Source organism: Humulus lupulus, chromosome 8 (assembly GCF_963169125.1).
Source record: "Humulus lupulus chromosome 8, drHumLupu1.1, whole genome shotgun sequence".
In the NCBI taxonomy this organism is placed as follows: domain Eukaryota; kingdom Viridiplantae; phylum Streptophyta; class Magnoliopsida; order Rosales; family Cannabaceae; genus Humulus; species Humulus lupulus.
Genome location: NC_084800.1, coordinates 8539963 through 8550967, shown reverse-complemented (window position 1 = coordinate 8550967; position 11005 = coordinate 8539963). Strand labels below are relative to the sequence as shown.

Sequence of the window (11005 nt, the reverse complement as noted above, 5' to 3'; positions counted from 1 at the left end):
ATGGCTAGAGGGAACGGAACCCACCTTAGTGACTTTTGCGACCGTCACTCATCTGTTTTGGACTGAAAGTCCTGAATGATTATTATGATCATTGTTGATATTATATTCATGATATATTGTGTTTTCTTGCTGGGCTTTGGCTCATGGGTGCTATGTGGTGCAAGTAAAGGGAAAGAAAAGCTCACCCTGCCTTGAGTGGAGAGCTTAGGTGGTGATGTGTACATATGCGACCACTTGACCACCACAGCCAAGGAGTTCTCAGAGGAACTAAGGGGTTTACCCTATTTTGCCGCTTAGGTCGGCAGGTTTGTAAATTTGAAACAGTAATGACCATTTTGAGTTGTAAATAACTTGTAAATGTTTTTGATGGGCCCATGAACAGTTTTATGTATTAAATAAAATATATCCTTTCCTTTTTATTGGTTTTCCACCTTAGCCTGTTAATAACACTTAGAAGCACATTTTTAACCAAAGGACTCGGGTAGCGAGTCAAATTTTCGGTTCACCGTAACTGTTCTGGGGTAACCAGGGCATTACAACTTGGTATTAGAGTGTGCCAAGGTTATGGTTCCTATAGACTGGCTCAACATGTACACACATCACTGAAGTCAAGTTCGACTCATGGTTTGGTAACTATTTATGTGGTTATATGTATAACTACTTAAATATAGTATATATGCTTTACCTATGTGTGTTATCCAAAAAATTAGCATTGATGACGTGGCAAGTGGTCCCTGGACACGTGGCTGACACCTGGAAAAGCTCTGCTAGAGTATCGACCAGAAGACGCATTAGAAGCAGTAAGCAGCCCAGTCTTACCTGCGACCAGTCTGGTCGATGGTTCTGCATACAAAGCAACATTACTGTGAAGATCTTTGTAAATTCCGAATTTAACTCACACAATCTCCTGAGTATCCGATTATTCAGGAAAGAATATCTGTAACAATCTTTTGTAATCCCCCTTGAGCCTATAAATAGCAAAAGATAGCTCAAGGAAGGGACTTTTGGCTTTTGAATCATTTGAGACTAGAGTAATTCTCCTAGGGATATTGTATTGTTCTTCAGAGGTAAGTGAAACTCATTGAACCCTTGTTCTTTGATCACTCCTTTGATTCTTATATCAATAACAGTCTAAGTGGACGTAGGTTATTACCAGATCCTGGGGCCGAACCACTATAAAAACATCGTGTTGTTATTACTTTTGGTCATTGATAACTCTACAAAATAGAGTTATTTTACCATATTTTATATGCTAATTGTTGCTTAGTTCTTGAGTTTTTAATTAACTTATTTAAGTTTTTAAGTATTTTTAAATTTATTAGTCTTATTTTGATTTTATATAATTTTGTGTGTTTTTATAGTTATTTTGTTGTAAAATATTGTAGTTAATTATTTGAATTAATGTTGTTTAGTTTGAGGTATAAAAAATGTTGTTTTAGTGAAACTAAATGTTCAATTAAATTAAGTCTTAATTAATATTTTCAATGAACTAATATGATTTATGTTATAATTGAAAATATTTGAATTTGATTTAATTTATGTTTTTTTTGTTAGGGATTTTGGTGTATTTTTGCTCTTGAAAAGCAAGAAAAAAAGATAAAGAGTGTCATTTTTGCTGAAAAAAGAGATGGACAATGGCATTTTTGAAGTTTGTTTAGCCAACCCAAGCTTGGCCCAAGGCCCAGGCCCACGCTAGAAGCTCCCACTGCCCAGCCACCACAGGCCCGAAGCCTTCATCTCCTCCAAGCCTCAGCTGCCGCCAGCTGTCTTCCATTCAGCTTGCTGCCTTCCACGTTACACCCCCAGCCGTACGCCTGCAGCTCACTCCAGCAAGCATCCAGCCAAGACAACCTTGGGCATTGCCTTCAACCCAGCCCAACGTGGGCCTTCCTCCTTCAGCAGCTCGACCAGGCCCGGCCCGCCTAGCTGCTCCCAGCTGCCATTTTTCAGCAGTCCAAGCCCACGGCCTGCCTCCAAAAGCCCAGACGCCAGGCCCACGGTCCCCAGCAATCTGTCCCCAGCAGCCTCCAACCTCTTTGCCGTACAGCCTCTTGAGCCCATAAAATTGTATTTTGTCCCCTATGACAAAAATGCCACCTTTTTACCCATTTTTTACACACTTTTTACCCCAAAATCATCATCACTCCTACAATTTACCCTTATTTACCATATTATTATTAATTTAATCAATTTACTTAATTTAAATTGATTATTTTAATAATCTCATTTTGGCTATAAATAAAGGTTTTGAAGACCATTTTTGGGGTGCATAATGTTTTGGTTACCATCTTTTTCTCTCATTTTCTCTCTACCATTCTCTCTTCCATTTGGGTTTTTCAAGAGCATTTTGCAAGTATGTATGTCTTTTATTTTGTAATTTCTACTCTAGTTCTGTGCTTCTAATCTTTTTCATAAGATTATTAAGATCATGATGAAGCAACTTGTAACTAGGTAATATTTATGTTGTATGTTGATTTCCCTTGTAATACAACAAAGTTTATGGATTTTTCTTCTACATATATTTCTTTCATCTTAAATATCTTGTATTTTAGATTGTTAGAACATATTTACACTTTGTTCTTCATTAGTGCATAAACATAATATTCTTTGTGTAAGATGTGTCATTAAATTGTACACATCCATGCTTAGAACAAAAATATTATGTTTTGCCTTATAAATAATGTTCATTGATTTATTTGTTATTTCATTAGATTGATTTACACTAAATGCTTTGAAATTATAATTTTGAAAAGTGAAGAAAAATCCTATCTTTTTATAAGAAAATTGTGCTTAAAATTATAAATATTTTTTGGAAAATGATAGTTTAAATTATTTTAACTATCACTAAAACTTGGGAATCAATATACTAATAAATATTATTAAACTTACATTTTGTGGATTCTAGTATCTTAATAATCTTTTCTTTTAACACTTATTGTCAAATCATTATTGGTTTATTTTCATTCTCTTAAATAGCTTTATTTTTCAATCATTTATTTCATGTTCATAATATTAAAACTCATCAATCTTTGGAACTAGGTTAGAATTTATTACTTTTGACTTAAAATAGTTTTCTTTTTTATTTTAGACAACTCCCTTGGGTTCGATCTCGTGCTTACACGAAAACTATTCTATAAATACGATTCGTGCGCTTGCGAGTATAAATTTTTAAACATACCCGTTTTGGGTCCATCAAGTTTTTGGCGCCGTTGCCGGGGAGTTGCAAGAGAAAAGAAACGAAAATTATCTCAAGGTTAGTAAATTCTTCTACTAGTTATTTTAATTTTTGCACTTAAAAAAAAAAAACTAAAAAATATATATATCTATAAAAAACTAAAAAAAAAATAGATAAAAAGAAATTTGGGACAGTTCAACCACCCATAAAAAAAAACTTACTTATATATTTATATTTATTGTCTTTTTTTAGTTGACGGCACTTGTGCCTCCTATCTATCCTTTTAATTTTTATAGTTGACGGCACTTGTGGCTCCTAATTTTGTTATAATTTTGTTGTAATTTTATTTCTTTTATATCTTTGTTAATTGACGGCACTTGTGCCTCTTGACATTTGTTGTAATTTTCTTTATTTATATTGTTGTAATTTTTATTTTATTTAATTTCCGCAAATTACTAGTTGATGGCAATTTTGCCTCTTAGCTAGTTGATGGCAATTTTTGCCTCCTAGTCCTCTATCTTATGTTTAAGTTGATGGCACTTGTGCCTCCTAGTTTTTACCTTAATTTTGTTATGGTTGATGGCATGCTATGCCTCCCTACTCTTGCCTAAATTTTAGTCTTATTTAATTGTTGCCTTGTTTTTCTTTGTCTTCTTTAATATTTTAGTGTAATATTGTGAAAAATACTTGAAAAAAAACAAAAAAAAGAAACCTAAATCTTGTCCTTTCACCATAAGCAATTTTTGCTTAAAGGAAATTTGAACAAAATTCCCATCCGCCTCTACTAATTAACCTCGGGGAGTTGTTAGTAGTGCGCGAGTAAGTGGAATCAAATAGGCCTGGGGACAAGTAAACCATAAGAATTATATTGTTGTGAAATCTCTAAAAATTCTAAGTATGCTCTGTGGTTGCGGTTTTAACTGATCTTCCACATCAGAAAATTGCTTGTTTGAGATTATCCTTGTTGCCTTGTTTGTGAAAATTGTATGCATCATTGGGAACGTAATTCTAAAAAACGATTAGTAAAAAGACGTTTATCTTTATTTGAAATTGAAAGTGTTAGTAAAAATTTGAGCATCATGGAACCTATTGCTAATATTGTTGATGAAAATGTTGTGCCTGAAAAAACTTTGCTTGAATATTTTGCACCTATTTCATCTAATGCTCCTTCATGCATTGTTTTACCTACTACTTCTGCTACTCATTTTGAGCTTAAACCCGCAATCATTCAATTATTGCCATCTTTTTATGGGTTAGATAGAGAGGATCCTTACATGCATGTTAAAGATTTCTTAGAAATTTGCTCAACATTTAAATTTCAAATTTTTTCTGATGAGTCGGTCAAACTAAGATTGTTCCCTTTTTCATTAAAAGACAAATCAAAAGCTTGGTTAAATTCCCTTCCCACGGGGTCTATAACTACATGGGATCAACTTTATAATAAATTATTACTGAAATTTTTTCCTATGTCTAAAACTGATAGTCTAAGGAGAGAAATCTCCGAGTTTTTTCAAAAAGATAATGAAGAGTTTTATGAATGTTGGGAAAGATTTAAAGATTTATTATTAAAATGTCCTCATCATGGTTTTGAAAAATGGAGACTTGTAAAATATTTTTATGATGGTTTGACTCCCTCTAATCGTCAAATGATTCAATCTATGCATACTGGAAATTTTTTAAAATTTCAAGGACAAGAGGCATGGGACGCCCTTGAAGATTTATCTGTCAATTCACAACAATGGAATTATTTTGATCCTAGGTCTAGGTCAACTAATTCACCAAAAAGAGGAGGAAGGTATGAAGTAAAAGAAGAATTAGACTTAAGAACATCCTTAGACAAATTAGCGAGAAAAGTATAAGCTTTAGCCATAAGCCAAACTATAAATTCTCCAATACAACCAAGAAAAGATGTTTGTTCTATATGTTCTAGTCCTTGCCATAATGCCCAATCATGTCCTTCCTACCAAGAAGCCTTTTCTGAGGAGGCCAATGCACTTCATACTTATGGGAAACCAAATGATAGCCCATTTTCATCCACCTACAATCCAAATTGGAGAAACCATCCGAACTTTTCATGGAGACAAAACCAACCCCAAATGAATCAAGGGCACCAATACAACACACAAAATCAACCATATCCGCAACAAAGAAAACCTTCCTTAGAAGATACTTTACAACAATTTATGCAATCCACCCAACAAATCCTACAAAATCAATCTCAATCAATTACCAAACTCGAGACACAAGTAGGACAACTCGCCACTGCTTTAGCTGATAGAGAGAAAGGAACATTCCCTAGTCAACCTATCCCTAATCCAAAAGGTCAATATGAGATAGGAAAGTCTAGTCATAATGGAGAAGTCAAATCAATTTCAACTCTTAGGTCTGGAAAGAAAATTGTCAAATCCGATTACATACCCGAGGTTGAAAACGAAAAAGAAAAAGAAAAGAGTCAGCCTTCTAGTTCTAATGCCAATGACTTTTCAAACAAGGAAACTCCAATCCATCCTTTCATTCCAAAAGCCCCATTCCCACAAAGATTACTTCCAATTAAAAAAGGCGGCCAATACAATGACATCTTAGAAGTTTTTAAACAAGTTAGTATCAATATCCCTTTCTTAGATGCCATTAAACAAATTCCTGGCTACTCTAAATTTTTAAAGGATCTTTGTACTGTTAAAAGAAACACTAATGTTCCTAAAAATGCGTTTTTAACTGAACAAGCTAGTTCCATTATCCAATATAAGAGTCTTGTTAAATATAAAGATCCTGGGTGTCCCACAATTTCATGCATTATTGGTGATCATTTTATTAACAAAGCTTTACTTGATTTGGGTGCTAGTGTGAATTTATTGCCTTATTCTGTTTATAAGCAACTTGGTCTTGGTGAGCTAAAACCTACCTCTATAACTCTTCAATTAGCCGATCGTTCTGTGAAAATTCCTAGAGGCATTATAGAGGATGTTTTGATAAAAGTTGATAAATTTTATTTTCCTGTTGACTTTATTGTTCTTGATACTCAACCTGTGGAAAATATGCATGCTCAAATTCCTATCATTTTAGGTAGACCATTCTTAGCTACATCTAATGCAATCATAAATTGTCGTAATGGTGTTTTGAAATTATCTTTTGGAAATATGACTGTTGAATTGAATGTTTTTAATGTGGTTAAATCTGTTGAGTGTGAAGAAGTTCATGAAGTTAACATGATAGATAGTATTTGTGAAGATAATGGAAATGACTTATTTGATTTTTGTGAAAAATACTTTGGTATGAACTTGCATGTTGATGACTTTAATGATGATGTGAATGCTTTGCTAGAGTCTATACCCTTACATGAAACCAAAGTTGAACCTTTTTCACCCTTAGGTCATGTTCAATCAATTTCTGAGTCTCCAAAGTTAGACCTTAAACCTTTACCAGAAAATTTAAAATATGCTTTTCTAGGAGAATCTGAAAACTTACCTGTTATCATAGCATCTGCTTTAGATAAAGAACAAGAAAATAAGTTGTTAGATGTCCTTAGAAAACATAAAGAAGCCATAGGTTGGACCATTGGAGACATTAAAGGAATTAGCCCATCCATATGTATGCATAGAATCCATCTAGAAGAGAATGCTAAAACCTCTCGGGAATGTCAAAGAAGGCTAAATCCAAATATGAAAGAAGTAGTTAGAGAAGAGGTCATAAAATTGTTAGACGTAGGTATCATTTACCTTATTTCTGATAGTCAATGGGTTAGTCCAGTTCAAGTTGTGCCTAAGAAGTCTGGGATCACAGTTGTTGAAAATGAGAAAAATGAATTAATCCCTACTAGAGTACAAACGGGGTGGAGAGTGTGCATAGATTATAGAAAGTTGAATAATCAGCCATGTCCTGAATATAGACAAGACCTTTCCACCCGTGCAACAAAAGAGAAGGCTGCTCGATAAGGATAGATCGAGAGCCTTAAAAGAAGAATTCGAAAGACTACAGGAGAATGGGTTCATCAGGGTGGCATTTTATCCATCGTGGGTCTCCAATCCAGTGCTGGTTCCTAAGCCTAACGGCAAGTGGCGGACCTGCGTGGATTTTACAGACCTCAATAAAGCCTGCCCAAAAGACTGCTTCCCACTCCCAAGGATCGACCAGCTGGTCGATGCAACTGCAGGGCACGAGATCCTCTCATTCATGGATGCATATTCAGGCTACAACCAAATTAGCATGCATCCCCCTGACGAGGATCACACCAGCTTTCGGACCGATACGGGCTTATATTGTTACAAAGTAATGCCCTTCGGACTGAAAAACGCAGGTGCGACTTACCAACGGCTAGTCAACCACATGTTTAAGGAGCAAATCAGTGTAAACATGGAAGTATACGTGGACGACATGCTGGTAAAGTCTAAGAAGGCAGAAGGGCATGTGAGGGATTTACAAGAGTGCTTTGATGTATTAAACAAATACCAGATGAAGTTAAATCCCCTCAAATGTTCCTTCGGAGTTGGATCAGGGAAGTTTTTGGGGTTTATTGTAAATTCAAGAGGAATCGAGGCCAACCCCGACAATATAAAAGCCCTGATCGACATGAAATCGCCAGAAAGGATCAAAGATGTACAAAGCGTAACTGGGAGAATCGCAGCCCTAAGCAGATTTATTTCAAAATCAACAGACAAGTGCGTCCCTTTTTTCAACCTACTTAGAGGAAATAAGAAGTTTGAATGGACGATAGACTGTGAACAAGCGTTCCAAGCCTTAAAAGCCCATATGGCACAATCTCCCATCTTATCAAAACCAATCGAAGGAGAAACTTTGTTTGTTTACCTGGCGATTACTGAAGTTGTTGCTAGCGCGGTACTAGTGCGAGAAGAAGAAAGCGTACAGAAAGCAGTCTACTATGTCAGCAAGAGATTGATCGAGGCAGAATTGAGATATCCACCAATCGAGAGGTTAGCATATTGTTTAATCCTGGCCTCTAGGAAGCTACGCCCCTACTTTCAAGCCCATCCTATTACAGTTCTAACTGACCAGCCCTTTGGCAAGTCCTCCAAAAACCAGAGGCAGCTGGGCGATTATTAAAATGGGCAGTCGAACTAGGGCAGTTCGACATAACTTATTCACCGCGAGCAGCAGTCAAGGGACAAGTTTTGGCCGACCTTATTGCATAATTCACCGAACTCCCAGACAGCGAACAGTGCGAACAGCCTAAAGCGCCTGAGCCTCAAGACAAAGCTCCTTCGTGGAAGTTATTCACGGATGGGTCGTCCAACGAATCCCACGCTGGAGCGGGAGTGATATTGATAACGCCGGAAGGGCATCGATTTCACTGTGCCATCAGGTTCGACTTCACCGTGTCGAATGATGAAGCTGAGTATGAAGCACTCCTCGCTAGATTGAGAATGGCAAAGGATATGAGCATAAAGACGCTTGATATCTACAGTGATTCACAGCTGGTGGTGAATCAGGTCCTAGGAAAATATCAAGCGCGAGGCTTGAAAATGGTGGCCTACTTAAATAAAACAAGAGACCTGCTAGCCCAGCTCACTAAATACACCCTCCAGCAAATTCCGCGAGATCAAAATTCAAATGCAGATGCCTTAGCCAAACTCGCAAGCGCGAAGGATGCTGACACTTTGAACATTGTGCCAGTAGAAAGACTGAGTAAGCCAAGCATACAAGCGGCCGAATCCAGTATGGAGATTCGAATGGAAGATACATGGATGGCACCTTATTTGGAGTATCTGACAATTGGTACGCTACCAACAGATAGAAACAAAGCCAGAACTCTACAAAGGCGAGCCGCTATGTACATACTGGTCGATGGTGTTATGTACCGAAGAGGATATTCAATGCCACTACTCAGGTGCGTTACACCAGAAAAAGCTAAGGAACTCATGAAAGAGGTGCATGAAGGCTTCTGCAGGGATCACGCTGGGGGGCAAAGTTTGGCAAAGAAGATTCTAAGGCAAGGCTACTTCTGGCCAACTATGAACGAGGATTCGATGGAGTTTGTACGAAGATGCAATAAATGTCAAAGATTCTCCAAGATTCCCCGAGCAGCTCCAAACGAATTGAAACAGATGCAAAGTCCGTGGCCTTTTGCAGTATGGGGGATAGATTTGATTGGATCCCTACCTACAGGGAAAGGCGGAGTAAAGTACGCAGTCGTAGCAGTCAATTACTTCACCAAATAGGCCGAAGCTGAACTACTCGCTACCATCACGATCAAGAAAATCCTTGACTTCGTTATCAAGAACATTGTCTGTCGATATGGTTTGCCTAGAAAGATAGTTTCAGACAACGGGACCCAATTTGACAGCGACTTATTCACCGATTTCTGCGAAAGACATGGAGTCATTAAAAGCTTTTCTTCAGTTGCACACCCCCAGGCGAATGGGCAGGTCGAAGCCGTGAATAAAACCCTTAAAGACACCTTGAAGAAGAGGCTTGAAGAAGCTAAGGGAGCGTGGCCAGAGCAATTTCCTGAAGTCCTCTGGTCGTATAGAACGTCTCACCGAACAGCGACAGGACATACCCCATTTTCCTTAGCCTATGGATATGAGGCAATGTTGCCTGTCGAATTAGATCCCCCCTCACATCGACGTCTAACATACGACCAGGACCAGAACAGCCAACTAATGATGGAATCCCTAGACTCGATTGACGAAATGCGGGAGAAGGCCCAACTCCGAGTTGCTGCATACCAACAAAAAGTCGCCTGGTACTTTAACTCCAAAGTTAAAGAAAGAAAATTCAACGTCGGAGACTTGGTGCTACGACGAGTTTTCTTAAATACCCGCGACCCTACTGCTGGAGTGCTCGGACCTAATTGGGAAGGACCTTACCAAATTGAAGAAGTCCTTCATCCGGGCACCTACAAACTTCCACGCTTAAACGGAGATCTCGTTCCGCGTTATTGGAATGGAGAACACCTGCGCAAGTATTATCAGTGAACAGTTCTTTTTAAAGGACTGGCTTGTATTAATTTTTCTTTTTACAAGTTTAGCAAAGAGGGTTAGCCATGCTATATGGCTAATCGCTCATATATGTAAGATTCTATTTCAGAATCACTCGTAAAGACATGTTTAGTCCATTTTAAATACGAGATTATAAGGGACTGTGCGCAGCCAGTCATTCTTGCCAACCTTTGTGAATTTATATTTACAAGTATTTGTTCATTACGTGTGTTGTTTTGCTGTATTACAAGTATTATTTCACAACGAACAGGAATGTTCGAACAGGTCATGGTCAAGGCAAGTGACCAAGGACCTAAAGCTCCTCGATCACTTGGGGGGCATATAAGGCACATCGATAGCAAAGCATACCGTGAGGTATGTAAACACATGAACAAAATGAGTGAAAGCATGCTGAGGTACTTAAAGTATTTTTCAAAATTTATATTTTGTTAAATCATGCCAAAGTACTATGCTAAGTTCGGTCATACGGACAAATGTTATAATAAATGAAAATGTTATAGCATCATGCAATTTGGTTACACCGCAAGCATCACTGCTTGGATGTAATTGTTCAAGTAAAAGAAAAAAAGATTTATTGCCCGTGCAGCAAAGTTTAAAATGAAAATATTGTCTTTACATCACGACCCGTGGGTCATGTAATCAAAAGAAAAAATAAATGAAAAAGCTTAAGAGGCATTGGGAGCAGGAGGGTCCTTAGCAGCATTCTGGGTGACAGCATCCTCAGCAGTCCCTTCTTCCTCTGCGCCAGCGATGCTTGGGGAAGCAGGGATCCTTGCTCTTGCCTCCTCTTCAGCCAGTTGGGCAGTGCAGCGAGCCAGCTCGGCAGCCCTGATATCCTCTGAAAGATAGCTGAAGTCGGCTCCCTGATTGTGTT

The 11005-nt window shown here is 37.7% G+C and overlaps 1 non-coding gene across 1 annotated transcript; it reads right to left on the bottom strand.

Moving 5' to 3' along the window:
* Window positions 1–4656: 4656 nt before the first annotated feature.
* On the bottom strand, window positions 4657–4763 carry LOC133798820 (small nucleolar RNA R71). The gene has a single exon (XR_009876038.1). It is a non-coding gene; the product is annotated as a small nucleolar RNA R71 (small nucleolar RNA).
* Between the last annotated feature and the right edge of the window lie 6242 nt (window positions 4764–11005).